The sequence below is a fragment of the Erinaceus europaeus genome, chromosome 18 (assembly GCF_950295315.1).
Source record: "Erinaceus europaeus chromosome 18, mEriEur2.1, whole genome shotgun sequence".
Lineage (NCBI taxonomy): Eukaryota > Metazoa > Chordata > Mammalia > Eulipotyphla > Erinaceidae > Erinaceus > Erinaceus europaeus.
This window is the reverse complement of record NC_080179.1, coordinates 67,486,463-67,505,252: the sequence shown is the minus strand read 5'-3', so window position 1 is coordinate 67,505,252 and position 18,790 is coordinate 67,486,463. Positions and strand designations below refer to the sequence as shown.

General features: G+C 36.5%; 1 protein-coding gene across 1 annotated transcript in view; it reads right to left on the bottom strand.

Moving 5' to 3' along the window:
• MBD5 (methyl-CpG binding domain protein 5) overlaps positions 1 to 18,790 on the bottom strand; it is a 400,595-nt gene that overhangs the window by 215,446 nt on the left and 166,359 nt on the right. The window contains exon 2 of the mRNA XM_060178085.1: positions 17,828 to 17,925. The gene's annotated coding sequence lies outside the window, so the exon portion shown is untranslated. The remainder of the gene's footprint in view (positions 1 to 17,827; positions 17,926 to 18,790) is intronic.

Genomic DNA, 18,790 nt, shown 5'->3' with positions numbered 1-18,790 from the left:
AAAGAGTGATTAATTTATTACGAGACAGCGTGAGTAAGAGACATCAGAGCACTGCTCAGTTCTGGTGTAAGAAGGTGCTGGGGATGGAACTTGCCATCTCTGGGGCCTCAGGCATGCAAATTGGTACTCTAACACATCTATCCAGTTCTGAAGTTATTTAGAAGAAAACATTTTTGTAAACATAGTGTTTTATAACTTACTCTTTCAATTAGCAGGGGAGCCTTTCCATAAGACCATAGGGATCTATCTCCTTAGGTCAGATAAGACCTGTACCTGCTATAGGAAGAAAACTGGTTTCAACTTTCAATTCACAAAGAAAGCAGGCCACTCAGGTGGCCTCTAGTAATGATGCTGGGCAATCACAGAATACATTTTCTAACTGATTCTTCTAGATGATTTCACATCTTTTTCTTTTAATATCAGAACTTTTGCTGGGACCCACACATGTACATTTCTTCTGCTCCAGGCAGACTGATTTTTTGTTTTTATTTTTAATATGGGGGGAGGGGCAGAGAAGGAGAGACACAGAAAAGAGAGGAATCGGGAGTAACACAGCTGGTTAAGCGCACGGGGCGCAAAGCCCAAGGTCCAGCATAAGGATCTCGGTTGGAGCCCCCGGCTCCCCACCTGTGGGGGGGGGGGGTGTTGCTTCACAGGTGGTGAAGCAGGTCTGCAGGTGTCTATCTTTCTCTCCCCCTCTGTCTTCCCCTCCTCTCTCCATTTCTCTCTGTCCTATCCAACAACAACATCAATAACAACAACAATAATAACTACAACAATAAAACAACAAGGGCAACAAAAGGAAATAAATAAATATTTAAAAAAAAGAGAGAGAGGCATCACAGCACTGTTCTGTTGCTTGAGAAGTTTCCCAAGTGTAGACGCTCCCTATGGCAGGCTATTGATTTGCACCTGAGTCCTCATGCATGGTGAAGTGTGAGGTCTTCTGGGTGAGCTCTCAACCTCTCCCTCTCTGCCCATCTTATTTTTCTTAAGTCCCTCTGTCATAAATCCAAACTTCACCTAATTCTTACTACTTCCACTAGTCTAAGGCAAGTAGTATTTCCAAACTATCTCCCAGTTTTTTCAAAACCCCATTCTTTGCCAATTTCTTTGTTTTAACAGTAGTAATTACGGTAAGGTTAATTTTTTTTTTTTTTTTCAGATTTTGCCCTTTCTCTACTATGACAAATTCCAAAGGACATCAAGGCTTTCCGAATCCTTCTCTTTACATGCCATACAACAGACAAAAGGCTAGTAACTATCACTCTATCCCAAATAATAGATAATTTTTAATTGACCTTTTTTTGAGGATCCAAATCCACATAATATATCTCCTCCAGACCCCCTCACCACTTCAAGTCCAACATACCACATTTTATTTGCTTATTGCCATAAAGATATATCATCTTCTGACATACTACATTATTGACTTACTGCAACAGTTTTATAACTATTTATATCTATCTTTTACTACTGGAATACTAACCTCATCAGGATTAGAATCTCTGATTTGTTCATCAATTTCAAGTATCTAGAATAGTGTCTTGTAAAAAGTAGAAAGAACCTCATTAAATATTTCAAAGAGGTCTCAGGTTTAGTCCTCTGCACCATATGCCAGAGCTGAGTATTGGAAAAAAAAATTACTCCTGGTGGGATTGTAATTTGGTCCAACTTCTGTAGAGAACAGTCTGGAGAACTCTCAGAAGGCTAGAAATGGGCCTACCCTATGATCGATCCAGCAATTCCTCTCCTGGGTAGATATATCCTAAGGAACCCAACACACCCATCCAAAAAGATCTGTGTACACATATATTATTAGCAGCACAATTTGTAATAGCCAAAACCTGGAAGCAATCCAGGTGTCTAACAACAGATGAGTGGCTGAGCAAGTTGTGGTATACATACACAATAGAATACGACTCAGCTATAAAAAATGGTGACTTCACTGTTTTCAGCCGATCTTGGATGGACCTTGAAAAAAAATCATATTAAGTGAAATAAGTCAGAAACAGAAGGACGAATATGGGATGATCTCACTCTCAGGCAGAAGTCTGAGAAACAAAGTCTGCTGTAATCAGTTCCTCTGAGTACTTGCAAACTCAAACTTCTTATCATTACCCAAACTGACTCAATCTTTGTGCTGTTGCTTCAACCAAGCATTTGTATTATACTGATGGGCTAAAACAGTTGCTTTAAGAAAACCTCAAATTCAATAGTTATAAAATTTTCCCAAGCTGAACTCCAAAGCTATGGTTGTAAAGATGCTCACTGAACTGAGAAATCCAACAGAAGAGAACTCCAAAGTCAGACACTGTATGACAGAAGTTATAACAGAAATCAGATAAAAAAATATAATAATTGGGGGTCGGGCAGTAGTGCAGTGGGTTGGGCGAGCGCAAGGACCAGCATAGGGATCCCGGTTCGACCCCTGGCTCTCTACCTGCAGGAGGTTGCTTCGCAGGAGCGAAGCAGGTCTGTAGATGTCTTTCTTTCCCCCTCTCTGTCTTCCCCTCCTCTCTTCATTTCTCTCTGTCCTATCCAACAACGAACAACATCAACAACAACAACAATAACCACAACAGGGCTACAATAACACGGGCAACAAAAGGGGGAAAAATGGCCTCTAGGAGCAGTGGATTCATGGTGCAAGCACTGAGCCCCAGCAATAACCCTGGAGGCAATAATAATAATAATTGAGCTAAAAATACATTGCAGAAAATACTAATAGAAAAAATGAACTACAAGTTCAGTGTGAGCTGGAGGGAACCATTTTTAAAATGTAAAAGAAAAGAGAATTTAAAAACATGAAGATCGTATAAAAGTTATAGGAAAATAAAAAGAAGAACAATATTTATATCATAGAGATGCCAGAAGAAAATGGGGAGAGTGTCAGGCATTGGAACACCCAGTTCAGCACACAGAATATGAAGTGCAAGGGCCAGCACAAGGATCTGGGTATAAGCCCCCAGCTCCCCACCTTCAGGGGGTCTAATTCATGAGCAGTGCAGCAGGTGTGCAGGTGTCTATCTTTCTCCTTCTCTATCTTTCCCTCCTCTCAATTTCTCCCTATCCTATCCAATAAGATGGAAAAAAGGGCTTGCAGAAGCAGTGGATTTATACGGCAAGCACTGAGCCCCAGCAATAACCCTGGAAGTACCGAGAGAGAGAGACAGACAGACAGACAGACAGACAGACAGACAGACTTGAGGTATTAGCTGAAAGCCAGAAAATTTCACCAAATGAAGGAGACAGAACAATAATAGGTACAAGAAGCTCTAATAATTCTAAAACAAAATAAATCTAAATGTAAGCTTCACCAAGGCACATAAAATTAAAATAGTGAGGATCAAAGATGAAGAGAGAATTATAAAAGTAGCTAAAGAAAGCAAAGAGTCACCTATTAATAGCTTTAACAAAAAAAAATCTAAAGGATAGAAAGGATTTACAGGTCATATTAAAAAAAAAAATTGAAGTAAGAGACTTTTATCCAAGAACATTCTACTCAGCATAGTTAACACTCAGATTTGAAGGAGTGTTGAAGAAGTTATATGATAAATAATAGGTAAAAGAATTCACTAACATTAAACCAGCCCTATAAGAAACAAAGAACTTGTATGAATGGAAAATACTGACACCTCTCTCTCTCTCTCTTTCTTTCTCATAGGGTAAATGAAGAAACAAAATAGGTAACATGAAAGGTCAAATAAAGACAAGTAATTGGCCTCAGACTAAGAATCCTCAAGCAGGAAAATAGAAATAGGTTGCATGTTATTTAATGTACATTAGTAGAAGCATGTTGATACTTTGGAGGTAAGATATGTTAACATCTTGAAGAGGAAAGGAATTGTATGGCTAAATATTTAAAGTTTTCCAAACCAAGGTTATATCAAAACCCAAGAAAATTAGTTTAAAAACCCAACTGAAAATAGATTAAGGCAGTATATTATTTCTAATAATGAGTACAGGGTATATATTTTGGTCCTTAATTGCCATACCTGCTTTTGCTTTTTTTCCCTTTTTTTAAATTTTTTAAAAAATCTTTATCTGTTGGATAGAGACAGTCAGAAATTGAGAGGGAAGGGGGTGATAGAGAGGGAGAGACAGAGAGACAGAGAGACACCAGCAGCACTGCCTCACCACTTGTGAAGCTTTCTCCCTGCAGATGGGGACCAGGGGCTCGAACCTGGGTCCTTGCACACTGTAACATGTGCGCTCAACCAAGTGCACCACCACCTGGCCCCCAGCTTTTGTTCTTTATTTTAAATTAAATCCTTCCAATGCTTACTGTTCATCTTTTTTGCAGTAATTTTTCTAGTTATTTTCTTTTGATTAGCATTTGTTACTTTTGTGAATTTTTTTCCCAAGAAGGCATACTTGAAACAATTTTATGCAAGTTAAAACTGTCTTTAGTTTTTACGTCAACATAGACTGACTAAATTTAAAATACAAATCATTTTTTCTTTTATAAGATCTTGTTTATAGTATTATACCATCATCTGGCACTAAAATTTCATATGTATAAATAATGGATAAGAATGACTGTTTCTTCCTTTTATTAGTTACTTGATTATTCTTCAGTTTTCGTTAGTAGTTTTATGAAGATATCTCAGTACTGGCAATTCTAAGTTAGTTTCCACTAACCTTTGCAGTGCTCTTGAAATATAGATTCAAATTGCCACCTATGTTATGGGTTATTAAATTTAATATTAAACTGTTTATTATTTTGGTTTTTTACTTATAATTTCCTTAATATACACACCTCTATTCACTTTGTTTTCCCTTTGGTTTAATTTATTCATTCTGATCACTTAAATCTTTTCTAGTCCTTAATGTACTTCTCTTAATGTTTAATCTCCACTGTGCTGTTTATATCTTTGCAATAAATACTTCATTCCCATACTTGGTCAGCTCATAATAAATCTTTGCTTATTATTTACAATGTCTTTCAGGAGTTCTTGGCTTTCTGGATCAAGAATTAATCCTAGAGTTGATTTCTTTATTCACTTTCTCTTTGTTTTTTTCTCTACCCATTTCGATTTCCATTTCCCTTCCTCTTTCATTTCTATCCTTTGTGGAGAAAACAATGCATTACATATTTAGCAATATTACAATTCAGAAATAACCACAAAAACTAAAATAGGCAAAAACAATTGAGATGTAAAAGGAATCACACAAATGTAAGCAAAAAGAAGCACTCTTAAAGAAATATACTAGCAAAGAATCCTTCATTGTAGATCATAGAAATGATGGCAAAATATATGCCTGAAAGCATGTTACAAATCTTATATTGCCACAGGCCTTCCCCAACCCCCAATTACACTTAACAGGAATAATGCTGATTTGTCAGTAGACTATTACCCTCAGGTTTAGAGCGGCAGAGACAGTGGGAACAACTCAAAGAATACACAGAGAAGCCATTTTTATAGGACATATATTGTGCCTATAGCAGCACAGAGCTATTACCAAACCTAGAAAACCTCTCTGTACCTCCTTTAACTTCACCAACTCTACACACACACACACACACACACACACACACACGTGTGTGTGTGTGTGTGTGTGTGTGTGTGTGTGTAAACTGCTAGCGAGGTAAAAATCAATTCATCTAGTCAAGACTAATAAAAAAGGAAGGGGGAGGGAACTATTGTAACAAAGATAACAAAGATATTCTAAGGTGAGACCTGTGTAGATATCTCAGCATGTTAAAAGAACAGACTTTGTATGCCTAAAGAACTAACGTAAGAGGAAAGAGAGAGAGAGAGAGAGAGAGAGAGAGAAGAAAGATATCACAGTACTGTTCCACTGTTCCTAAAGCTTCCCCGTTGAATGGTGCTCCCATGTGGTGGCTGAGGCTCCAAACCCAGGTCCTCATGCATAGTGAAGTGTGTCCTGTACTGACTGAGCTCTTTTCAAGCTCTCTAATAATATCAAACCTTTCATAGTACTTATGCATTATTAATGGATTTTTTAAAACAGAGCAATTATTTTAGTTATTTATTTTATTTTTGAGAGAGATGCAGAGAGAGAGAAAGACACAGAGATAAACATCAGAGCACTGCACACCTCTGGCTTACTGTGGTGCAGGGGACTGAACCTGGGACTTCGGAGCCCCAGGCAAGAGAGTCTGTTTGCATAACCATTATGCTATCTATCCCTGCCCTATTAATGACTTTTACAGAGTTGTATTTTACATGAAATACTAAAATTGTCATTCAATATATTTCCCACAGATGTTTTAAATTTCACAAATCACATTAATCTAACCATTAAAACCACAAACGGCATCTTACCATGTTAAAAATAAAACCTAATTAAGAAATTCCTTTAAGGGGCATGGCTATGGAGTATCAGGAAACAGAACCCATTTCCCCTAAACAACAAATATCTACAACTAGCCAACTTAACAAAACTCACCAACTGTAGCTAAGACATCTGCAGAAACACTACAGCCTCAGATGGGTTCCCATGTGCGTGTTTGAGGTGAGAAGGGGCATGTGACTGAAGCCAGACACAAAGGATTTAGAGTTCCAGAAGAGCACAGCATCATTTTTGCTCCACATACATCAAGTAGTCAAAGAAACACACAGTGCTGGTGTTGAGAAAAGGGAATTTATGATCTTATAATCCATGACCTCAGGGATGCTACCATACTGAATTACAGGCAAGGACACACCAAAAAAGCACGGAGTATTTGTGACCAAAAGAAGTCTAGTCTCTCATCAAAACACAAAGTAATCTGTTACATCTGGCATCCGTTAAACAGTAAAGTGAGCTCTGCTTCTATGAACACAGCTGCAACTCAGCAGCAAAAGCCTGAGGCTTGGTTTCAGATAAAAACTATACGGAGAGACTATATACACACATCACATGGAACACAAAACAGCTCAAGGAAACTATAAAAAAAACCTAACCCCAGACCCACCCCTCCACCACACAACATATAAACAAAGAGAAGGCCAAAGATCACAAAATAGCACCACTTGCTTGCCAGTAATAACAAGCACAATAAATGTGTAAACAGAAATACTGCAGAAACAAACCACCAAACATGCCAAATCAGAAAGTTAGAAATGAAACAGAAAGACTCAAAAAAAAAAATGCAGATGTAGAGGGACTTTAAGAGAAAGACTAGGGAGTCAGGCGGTAGCGCAGCGGGTTAAGTGCACGTGGCACAAAGTGCAAGGACCGGCTAAGGATCCCGGTTCAAGCCCCTGGCTCCCCACCTACAGGGGCATCACTTCACAGGCAGTGAAGCAGGTCTGTGGGTGTCTGTCTTTCTCTCCCTCTCTCTGTCTTCCCCTCCTCTCTCCATTTCTCTCTGTCCTATCCAACAACAACGACAACAATAATAACTACAACAATAAAACAACTAGGGCAACAAAAGGGAATAAATAAATAAATATTAAATAAATAAAGAAAAAAAAGAAAAAAAGAGAAAGACTACAGAAAGCTCATTCTGAGTACTCTTCAAGAATCTAAGCATAATATGGAGAATCATATTCAAGAGTCGAAAGAATATTTCACTAAAGAGTTAGAAACACAAAAGAAGAGTTGCAAACCAAGTTTTTTAAGAAACTAGAAAACATGAAGAGTTAGGAAGCACGAAAGAAAAATTTCAAAAAAGAACTGTAGAGAGTGAAAGACACTTTGAATGCAGTACAAACTCAGTTAGAAGGTTTAGGAAGTAGACTCACTCAAGCAGAATAAGGAAAGAATATCTAAGCCAAAAGGTACAGTTAGCCCACTCTTTCAATTTAAAGATGAAGGAGAGCAAAGGTTTAGAATGAATGAAGTAACTGTGAGATTGCAGACTCCATCAAAAGGTCGAATGTAAGAGTGATAGGAATTCCTGAGGAAGAGGACAGGGTGAAAGGAACAGAGGCCATATTCAGGGAAATTCTAGCTGAGAATTTTCCTCACCGAGGCAATCTTCAGAACATATTCATTCAAGAGGCAGAGTGAACACTCAGGTACATGAGTGCAAAACAACCAACAGCAAGGCACATCCCTGTAAACATATCAAAACTCAATAACAAGGAAAAAATTTTGCAGGCTGCTAGAGAAAAGAAAGAAGTTCCATACAAAGGTAGAGTTATAGGGCTTTCATCAGACTTCTCTTCACAAGCCCTACAGGCAAGGACAATGTGGAATAACATATTCAAAATACTAAAAGAGGGAGTCGGGCTGTAGCGCAGCGGGTTAAGCGCAGGTGGTGCAAAGCACAAGGACTGGCATAAGGATCCCGGTTCGAACCCCGGCTCCCCACCTGCAGGGGAGTCGCTTCACAGGCGGTGAAGCAGGTTTGCAGGTGTCTATCTTTCTCTCCCCCTTTCTGTCTTCCCCTCCTCTCTCCATTTCTCTCTGTCCTATCCAACAACGACAACAACAATAATAACTACAACAATAAAACAACAAGGGCAACAAAAGGGAGTAAATAAATAAAATAACTATTAAAAAAAAAAGAAGAAAAAGAAATTTACTTAAAAAAAATACTAAAAAAGCAGGAATTACAGTCACAGATCTTGTATTCTGAAAGATTATCTTTCAAATATGAAGGAGAAATAAAGGTCTTCTCAAATATCCAAAAGCTAAAGGAACTTGCCATCATCAGCCCCACCTTATATTCCTTACCAAATGGAGTCTCACAATAAAAGAGGAAGCAAAGTAATATATATTCTAGCAAGGTGAACAGCAACAGACTAGAATTAAGAATACACTAATAAAAAGGGAAGAACAAAAAAAAAGAAAGGGGAGAGAATTAATTAGTAGACAAGGCAGTTCTATCAAATATTAGTTAATCAAGACCAACTTAAAAAAACTAGGAACATTATGCTAGTTATTACACTTATGTCAACCACAATACAAAATAAGGAACAGAGATTTACAGAAAGTACAAGAGACATCAGCAAGAAACTTGTCAGAGACACCCATCCACACAAAATGACAGAAAGAAACAAATGGGCAACGAATTCACAACTTAAAACAGACTCAAAGCAAAAATAAGTAAGAATCTTAAGTAAACCAAATATTCACCACTCAAAAGACTCAGAATAGCTAGTTGGATTAAAGAACAGGATCTATCCATTATCTGAATTCAGGAAACACACATCAAAAGAAAAGACAAACAGAAGCTGAATTTAAGAGGCTGGAACAAGATGTTCCAAACTAGTAATTCAGAAAAAAGTGCAGGGACAGCTATTCTGTTTTCAGATAATAGACTTTCAGGCAGAAAAAGTAAGCAGAGACAGAGAGGGATACCACATAATGGTTCATGGATTAATCAAACAAGAAGACATTCCCAAGTTTGGGTGCATGCACATATATAAAACAAATACTCACTGAATGTAAGGGAGACATTGACAGCAACACAGTCATAGTAGGAGATCTTAACACACTACTCAGAGAAAGAGATAGGTCATCTGGACATAAAAATCATTATGGAAATAGTGTTCTTAAATAAAGCCACGGACAAAATAGACCTAATCTTTCCATATCAAAAGAAAGAAATAAACATTCTTCTTAAGTATACATGAAACATTCATAATGGTGGACCATATGCTGGGCCACAAAGATAGTCTAAACAAATATGTAAATATTAAAATTGTAAAATGCATCTTCTCAGATCATGATGGTATGAAGCTAGAAATCAACAAAAAAAAAAAAAAAAAAAAGAAAGAAAGAAAAGAAACTGCCTCAGAGTCTCAAGATTAAACAACATGCTTCTGAACAATACATGGGTCACTGAAGAGATCAAAAAGAAACTAAAAATTATCTCAGTACCAATGAAAATGAAGAATCAAATTACCAGACCACATGAGATGCAGCAAAAGCAGCCCTGAGAGGGAAGTTCACAGCAATACAGGCCGACATTAATAAAGGAGATAAATCACTAGTAAACTATCTAACAACCCAACTGAACCAACTAGAAATGGAGCAACAAAGAGATCCAGCAGTCAGCAGGAGACAGGAAATTGTTAAAATCAGAGGAGAAATCAATAAAAAAAAAGAAAGGTACCATTAGGAACACAAATGAAACCAAAAACTGGTTCTTTCAAAGCCTAAATAAAACAGATAAGCCAATAGCTATGCTCACTAGGAGAAAAAGAGAGAAAGCTATGATAAAACTACTCAAAAATGACAGATGAGATATTACAACAGATGATGCAGAGATACAAAAGATCATGCAAGACTACTATGGACACCTACATGGAAATAAATTAGAAGAAATGGACACCAACTACCACCTTGACACAAGAGGAAGTAGATAAACTTAACAGGTCAATCGCTAGAGCAGAAATTCCAACAGTAATAAAAAAATCTCTCCACTCCTAAGTCCCAGGTTCAATCCCCCGCACCACCATACGCCAGAGCTGAGCAGTGCTCTGGTGTTTCTCTGTGTGTGTCTCTCTCTGCATCTCTCTCAAAAATAAAAAAATTAATAAAAAAATAATTTAAAAAAATCTCTCCAAGCACAAAAGCCCAGGTCCAGATGGCTATACTAATGCTTTGAATGTTTTACAGAATTCTTCACTATCCAAATCCAGCTTTCCAGTCCTTTTCCCACCTCTGATACCATTTTCCCAGACTATACTTTCAGCACACCTACATGTTAGCTATGGAGCTCAGGCAAAAATTAGTAAAGTCATAGGCCCATTAGAATATACCTAAAATAGGTAGTCATATAAATCACTTTTTAATTAATATGAGGGGAAAATTGATTGAATGTCTCAAACCTTTTATATCACAGTCTGAGTCTTTTTAATACATAGGCTGAGTCTTTGATATGTTGACTCTCTTAAAACCTTAGACCAGGGAGAACAGAAGCAACTGGGGTCACAGCTATATACAAATAATGTCACTATCTAAAAATGAATGAATGAATGAGGAAGGAAGGGAGGTAAGAAGGAAGGAAGGAAGGAAATGGCTGCTGGCAACTGTGGATTCTTTGTGCAAGCACCAAGCTCCAGTGATAACCCTGGTGAATATATCTATGTATGTAAAATCTTTAAATTTATTTATTAACCATTTTAGCACTGAGAAAATATGATTAGATCCCATGTCTCACACCCAGCACCACCAATAGTGAAAGTAAAGTGATGTTCTCCACAGAGAGAAATTGAGAGAGAAAAAGTGAGAAAGAACACAGAAAAACTGGCTCTAAGTAAAAAAGAAAGTACATGAAATTAGCTATCTAGATAAAAACAACTCCTTTAGAAGTTCTTGCATTATGAATGGCTTCCTGTATAGTGTGCTAATATATGTATTACATGTTATTTCTTTTGTGCTAAAATAGAAGATCATATTTTTGCTTGAAAACAATTTTGATTTTCATGTTATAATGTTATAAAAACTAGATTTTGTAACTATATAATAGATGGCAGTGAATCTGTACTAGACTACAGAATTTCTGCCCTGGTTTTGTAGGTAAACAGTAAATAAATACATTACATAATGCATCAAAAATGTAAATGCTACTGGAAAAAGAAACCAAGCAATGATATCAGAAAGGTCTCACTTAGGACATTAAATTTAAGAAAGTGTTTGTAGGGAGGGAAATATCATTATAGTCAAAGGATGCATGTTAATCTCAGAAGGCAGTTCTAGAAGATGAGACAGGTTCAAAATATTAAGGGATGTGAATATCATGATAAACATCTAATTTCCAAAGATGCTTACTTTGGAGGAGGGTTTAACACTCATTTGGAAAATATGCATGCTTGTTTCAATGTCAAATCATTCTGTTATTTTTTCATATTTTGTATACTGAGATGTGCTTTACTCACACATGTATATGATATTTTGAGTAGACACTCCTAGAAAATACATTTTACAGAACTGTGCCAGTAAAGAAATCCAGACACTACACTGATAACAAGCCTTCCCCCTTTTTAACGTAGTACTAGACCCATATCATCATTATTTTTTAAGTATCACTAGAGAAATGCTAGTGATCATTTAAAATTATCATCAAAAGTCTGTCATGTCATTTCCCTTTGCAACAGTTTTAGATATCAACCTAGATAGGTTATGGTACAGTTATTCCATTAAACACGAATTATTGCGAAGAAGGTATTTTATGGATTAATTTCATAGATGTTGACATCTGTAATCCGTTCACTTTAATGGAAAGTGTTACTGTTCATAGCCTGGACGATGCTATATAATCTGTGTGACCCTCATCCAACCACACATAATTTTAAGAACAAAGCTGAGGGGGCTGGGTGGTGGCGCCCTGGTTGAGCGCACATGTTACAGTGCACAAGGACCCAGGTTCGAGCCCCTGGTCCCCACCTGCAGGGGGAAAGCTTCACAAGTGGTAAAGCAGGGCTGCAGGTGTCTCTCTGTCTCCCCCTTCCTCTCAATTTCTGGCTGTCTCTATCCAATAAGTAAAGATTAAAAAAATGTTTTTTTTTTTTTAAAAAAAAGAACAAAGCTGAGGCTGAGTGGTAGCTCACCAGCTAGAGTTTACTTGAGTACCTGGGTTGAAGAGCTGGTCTCCACCTGCCATCTGCCACCTGCCTGCAGGGGGGAGCTTCACAAGAGGTGGAACAGTGTTGCAAGTTTCTCTGCCTCTCTGCCTCCCACCTCTGTCAAAAAGAGAGAGAGAGAGAGAGAAATTGCCTTTAGGAGCACTGGGTCCCATGTGACCAACAAGCTCTAGAGATGACTATGATGAGATATCAGAACAAAACAAAACAAAATAGAAAACTCCCACAAAGCTGGTATTTCTGTGAAGAAGAAATTGTAGTTCAAGACTGAAGCATTGGCTCCTATCCAAGAGTTTTCAGCCTGCTGGACTGCCCTACCAACTTCATACTTGCCAGTTAATAGTTGTGCAAACTAATTCCTTAAATAAATCTTTATGTATGTATGAAAATACATACAAAATATATGTAGATCTATCTATATCTATATATAGAGGCAGATATGTAGATATCTATTCCTTACTGATTCTGTTTCTCTAGAAATTATTACAGTCCTTATGCCCAATTAAAAAAACTCATGACATAGTTTTCTATTTTTTCTATGCAAAAATGCATCATGACTCTTCCAACACCTCAATATTTGAGAAAAGTCAACATGTTTTACTATGATTCCTATATGTAATATAGTTAGTTCACAGCATGGTGCTATCTTAAAAGAATAAGTAAAGTAGTAGATTAGCATTTAATTCCATAGGTAGCTGGAAGGTAATTTTACAATTGACAGCAGAAAAATACAAGAGACAAATATTCAGAACTTTTATACAGTAGAATTAGATAAAAAGAAAGATGATAAGGAAACTACCATAATAAAATTTTATATGTAATATATATAAAGAGACTATAAGAACAAAATCATTACTTCTCTGTATGAGAAATTCTATAAACTTACTCAGCACTTTTGAGTTTAAAATAACAATACAATCAAAACAGTGTACTGTCTGCATTATTCTTTTGCTCTTCACAGAAATCAGAAGTAATACTCGTATCCTCATTTCATCAATGAAATTAAAATAAAGAAACATTGGAAAACCCGGTAGCTACAGTGTTAAATATGGAAAATAAAATAGCAAAATATAAAAACAGAGCTCAATCTTACATAATCTTATATAATTAAAGAAATTCAAATCAGAAAAACTCTGCAAATCAACTTTACATTTCTGCAATTGAAAAAAAAAATTCAAAAGGAAAATGTTCAGTGGCTGAGGAGGTACCTCAGCTCAGTAGACAAGACATTGGGTCCTCTTTGCATGAGGTCTCAAGGTTGATCCCTGCTATTGCATATGACAGAATGATGACCTGGTTCTGTCTCTGCTCCTATCCACTATCTTAAGTGAATAAATGTATTTAAAGAAGAAAATAATATGGTAGCATACATAGAAAATCCAAAAGAATTCAGCAGGAAACTCCTGGAAATTACTAAGCAATACAGTAATGTAGCAGGCTATAAAATTAACATACAAAATCAGTGGCATTCCTCTGTTCAAACACCAAGTTAGAAGTCAATTCCATTCAGTACAGCAGAATAAACAATCAAACATCTAAGAATAAACCTCACGAGGCAATCTTGAGGTAAAGAACAAGAATGAGGCATTACACTTCCTGATCTCAATATATATTACAGGTCTACTGTTGTCAAAAATACCTGGTACTGAAACCAAATAGACAGATCAGTGGAATAGAGTTGAGGCCAGAAATGTCCCCACACCTATGGATATGTACTTTTTGACAAAAGAGGCAAAAATATAACATGGAGAAACAAAAAATCATGTTGGGAAAATTGGGTTGAAATGTGCAGAATATTGAAACTGGAGCACCACATTTCACTACGTATAAAAGTAAACTCCAAATGGATCAAATATTTAGATATTAGACCAGAAACCATCAAATATTTGAGGAAAACACTGGCAGAATTATTTATGATGTAGGTTTTAAAAACATTTGGCAACTCCAAGTCCAACTGCAAGGAAAACAAAACCAAACAATATACCACGGGGCTACATCAAATTGAAAAGCTTCTGCACAGCAATGGGAACCATCAGCAAAAAAGAAAGACACCTAAAAATTGTAGGAGAGTTTTATATGCCATACATCAGATAAATAACTAATAACTAAAATATATAACGAGCCACTAAACTCAAACAATAAAATACCAAACAGTCCCATTAGAAAATGGAGAGAGGACAGAATCCTCATGGGGAAGAAACCCAGAGGACCAACAGAAAAGTGCTCAAAGTAACTGATTATTAGATAAGTGAAAATAAATACAAAAATGAAATACCACTTTACACCTGTGAGAAATACCCACTGGAGGATGACTGGATAAAGATGTTGTGGGATATACATACACACACACACACACACACACACACACACACACATATTATAAGGAGGTGCAAAGCAACTAACAGATGGTTTTTACTCACATGTAGATTATAGAGAATGGAAGCACATGAATGTTAAAAAAAAAAAAAAAAACAAATAGCCAAACTGACTCTAAAACTTTGTGAGAGATATGGTGGTTATCAGGTCACATAGCATCTTGTTGGTGGGAGTGTTATGGAACTACATTCCTATAACCTTAATCTCACAAATCATTATTAAATCACTAATAAAATAATACATAATTAATAATACACAGAGGTTATTAACTATGAAATATCATACAACAGATAATTAGCAATGCAAAAACAGAAACATAAATCATGAATAAAACATAGGGCGATAAGTGAAATAAAATCCTAAGAAACAGAATGAGAGACACGGAACACTAAACTTAAAATTCTATCCATGTGAATTGAAAAGGGGACAGAATAAGAGGTATGGATAAGCTGAACCCTGAAAAAGTTGTTAGAATAAGAGATAGATAATGTTATCCTTCTTTTTCTTTTTTATTGTCATATAAAATACGTTAAACGTGAATGCATAAAAAAGAATACTCATATAATAAAACATCAACAAAAGAGAATAATGCAGTAGGCATTAGACTTCATGTTAGAATAGCTTTATAATGTCAAAATTAGGAACACAGAAGTGAAAATGAGGATGAAACAAACTATATAAACGTCGCATCATTGGAAAAGTCATGACACATTTTTCTAGACAAAACTGCATCATGACTTCTCTGACAACCTAATATATAAACTGTTTTGAATGAGACATTGATGATAGTGTATCAAAGCACTGATAATTGTGATTAACTCTACTCTCTAATTGTAAAATGTACATTAAAAAGAATTTTTTTTCACCAGAAGGATTTGATTTTGTATTACAGAGATGAAGACACTATAAAAATAATGAACAAAATCAAAACCCTGAGAACAAACAGCAGCTCTAAGTAACTAAATCACACCATCTATAACCACAGAAATGAATTAGAAATAAGTATTATCACTTATTGCCTCAAGTCAATTCTGATAATAGTAGCACAGAAAACTAACAAAATTATTCAACTGCCCTCCATAAAGTAAGGAGGAAAAAAAAATAGACTCTTAGTATTTATTCTTAAAAAAAGAATAAAGAAAAGCAGAGTAAAAAAAAAAAAAGTTCCTGCATGGGAGGTTATGCTTTCTTTCTCCCTCTCACCCCAAATAAGGACGTTTGACTGAGTTGTGCTCAGTTTTAAGTAAGTTGTATTATCTCTTCATTCTTTTTTTTCTCAAAAACAAAGATTACTGTACTTTATCATATTATTTTTTATATTTTTATTTTATTTTAATGACAGAGCTATAGAGAGAGAAAGACACAGAGAGAAAGACCAGAGCACTGCTCAGCTCTGGTTTATGGTGGAGCTGCGGGTTGAACCTGTGACCTTGGAGCCTCAGGCATTAAAGTCTTTTGCATAACCATTATTCTGTCTCCCCAGTCCTCATACTACTTTTTAACTCTGAATATCATTTTTCCAGTTTATTTGAGGGTTGGTGGTTTACAATATGGTTGCTGTATAAGGGCATATCACTATCCAAGACTTTTTTTTTTTTTTTGCCTCCAGGGTTATTGGTAGGGCTAAGTGCTACACCACGAATGCACTGCTTCTGGAGGCCATTTTCCCCCCTTTTGTTGCCCGTGTTGCTTGTAGCCATTATTGTTGCTGTTGATGTCCTTCGTTGTTGAATAGGACAGAGAGAAATGGAGAGAGAAGGGGAAGACAGAGAGGAGGAGAGAAAGATAGACACCTGCAGACCTGCTTCACAGCTTGTGAAGTGACTCCCCTACAGGTGGGGAGCCAGGGGCTTGAACCAGTATCCTTATGCCAGTCCTTGCGCTTTGTACATTGTGCGCTTAACCCGCTGTGCTACCGCCTGACCCCCATCCTAGACCTTTTTTTATCCCCTCTCATTCACTCCCCCCACAGAGTATTTTGCTTTGGCGTAGTAGAACCTGTACAGTCCAAGGTCCATTTTTGTTCATTTCTCAATTTCCACCTATAACTAAGATCATCTAGCGTTTGTCCTTTACTTTGTGATTTATCTCACTTAACACAATGCTTTCAAATTCCACCATAGATAAAGCAAATGAAGTGACCATCATTTTGACAGCTAGTAGTATACCATTGTTTATACACTTTCTGTCACTGGACATCTAGGTTGTTTCCAAGATTGGGTTATAACAAATATTGCTGTTATGAGCATAGTTGTACATAGATTTTGTTGGATGGGTGTAGTTATTTCCTTTGGACATATCATCAAGAAAGGAATTGCCAGGTGGTAGAGCAAGTCAATTTCTAGTGCTCACAGAAGTCTACAGACTGTCTTCTGTAAGGGTTGGACCAACTTGCATTCCCAACAACAGTGTAGAAGAACTTCTTTTTCTGCATAGCCTCAACAGTATCTGTTGTTTAAGTTCTTTTAATGAATATCATTCTTGGGGTTATATACTTCTATAATAATACTGTGTGTCAATTTTTGTTGTTATAGTACAGCTACATATGTAATTTTTAATATTTAATTAATTTATTTTGGATAGAGGTAGAGAAATTGAGAAGGAAGGGGTAAATAGAGAAGGAAAGCAGAAAGAAACTGCTGTAGAAAGAAACTGGCTCGTGAAGCTTACCCCTTGCAGATGGTGACCAGGGCTTGAACCCAGGACCTTGTACTCTGTAAGGCCAGGTCCTTATGCACTGTAATGTGTGTGTTCTACTATTTGCATCTACATTTTTCTTAATCAATTGCCTGCTATATGTAAAGTCTAATATTTCCTGTTCAGAAGTTATTGGAGCATAAAAACGTGGGTCTGGCTATGAATGAATGTAGTTAATGAGGTTATTTAGACATGGTCAGTAAGCAAAATCACAACTTGGCAATCATAACCATTTAAATGAGATTATTTATGGGGCTACTTACTTACCTGGAGTGTCTATCTTCTAAAGACTTTGTCTGTAAACCATAAGAACTTCTGTATCTACTTCCCACATACAGAAGCTGGTATCTTCAATATACATCTAAAAGACAAACACAGGGAAATATCATGAATTTGAGGTTCTAGATATATTTTTCCTTATTTAAAATGTAAATTAAAAAGAGGTTCAAACACTGTGACATGGTCTAATAAATTTGGGCAAACGTGCATCATGGGACTTTTCTATAAAACGAACAGCACCAATATAGTTTTCTCTTTCAAAAAATCAGAAAGTTCTGTGTAATATATATATATATATATATATATATATATATATATATATATATATATATATATTTGTGTAATATATTTTTATCTAAGTTATAAAGTTCCATAATTTCTTTTCCTTTTCTTTTTTTTATTTATTTTCCCTTTTTTTGCCCTTGTTTTATTGTCGTTGTAATTATTATTGTTGTTAATGTCGTTGTTGTTGGATAGGACACAAAGAAATGGAGAGAGGAGGGGAAGACAGAGAGGGGGAGAGAAAGACAGACACCTGCAGACCTGCTTCACCGCCTGTGAAGCGACTCCCCTGCAGGTAAGGAACCGAGGGCTCGAACCCGGATCATTATACTAGTCCTTGCACTTCGCACCACGTGCGCTTAACCCGCTGTGCTACCGCCCGACCCCCTTCTTTTCCTTTTCAACTTTTTAAAATTTTACTTTATTATCATAGAGACAAAGAGAAGTAGGGGAAGAAAAGGGGAGAGAATGGAAAGGAGAGAGAGAGACCTACAGCCTGCTTCGCCTCTTATAAAGCATGCACTACTCTCCACCGTAGGTAGGAACCAGAGATAGAACCTCGGTCCTTATGCTTGCTAACTTGTGTGCTTCACTTGCTTTACCATGGCCTGGTCCCAGTCCCATGTTTTTGATTGTGCTTATTTTATCTGGATATTTAGCTTCTA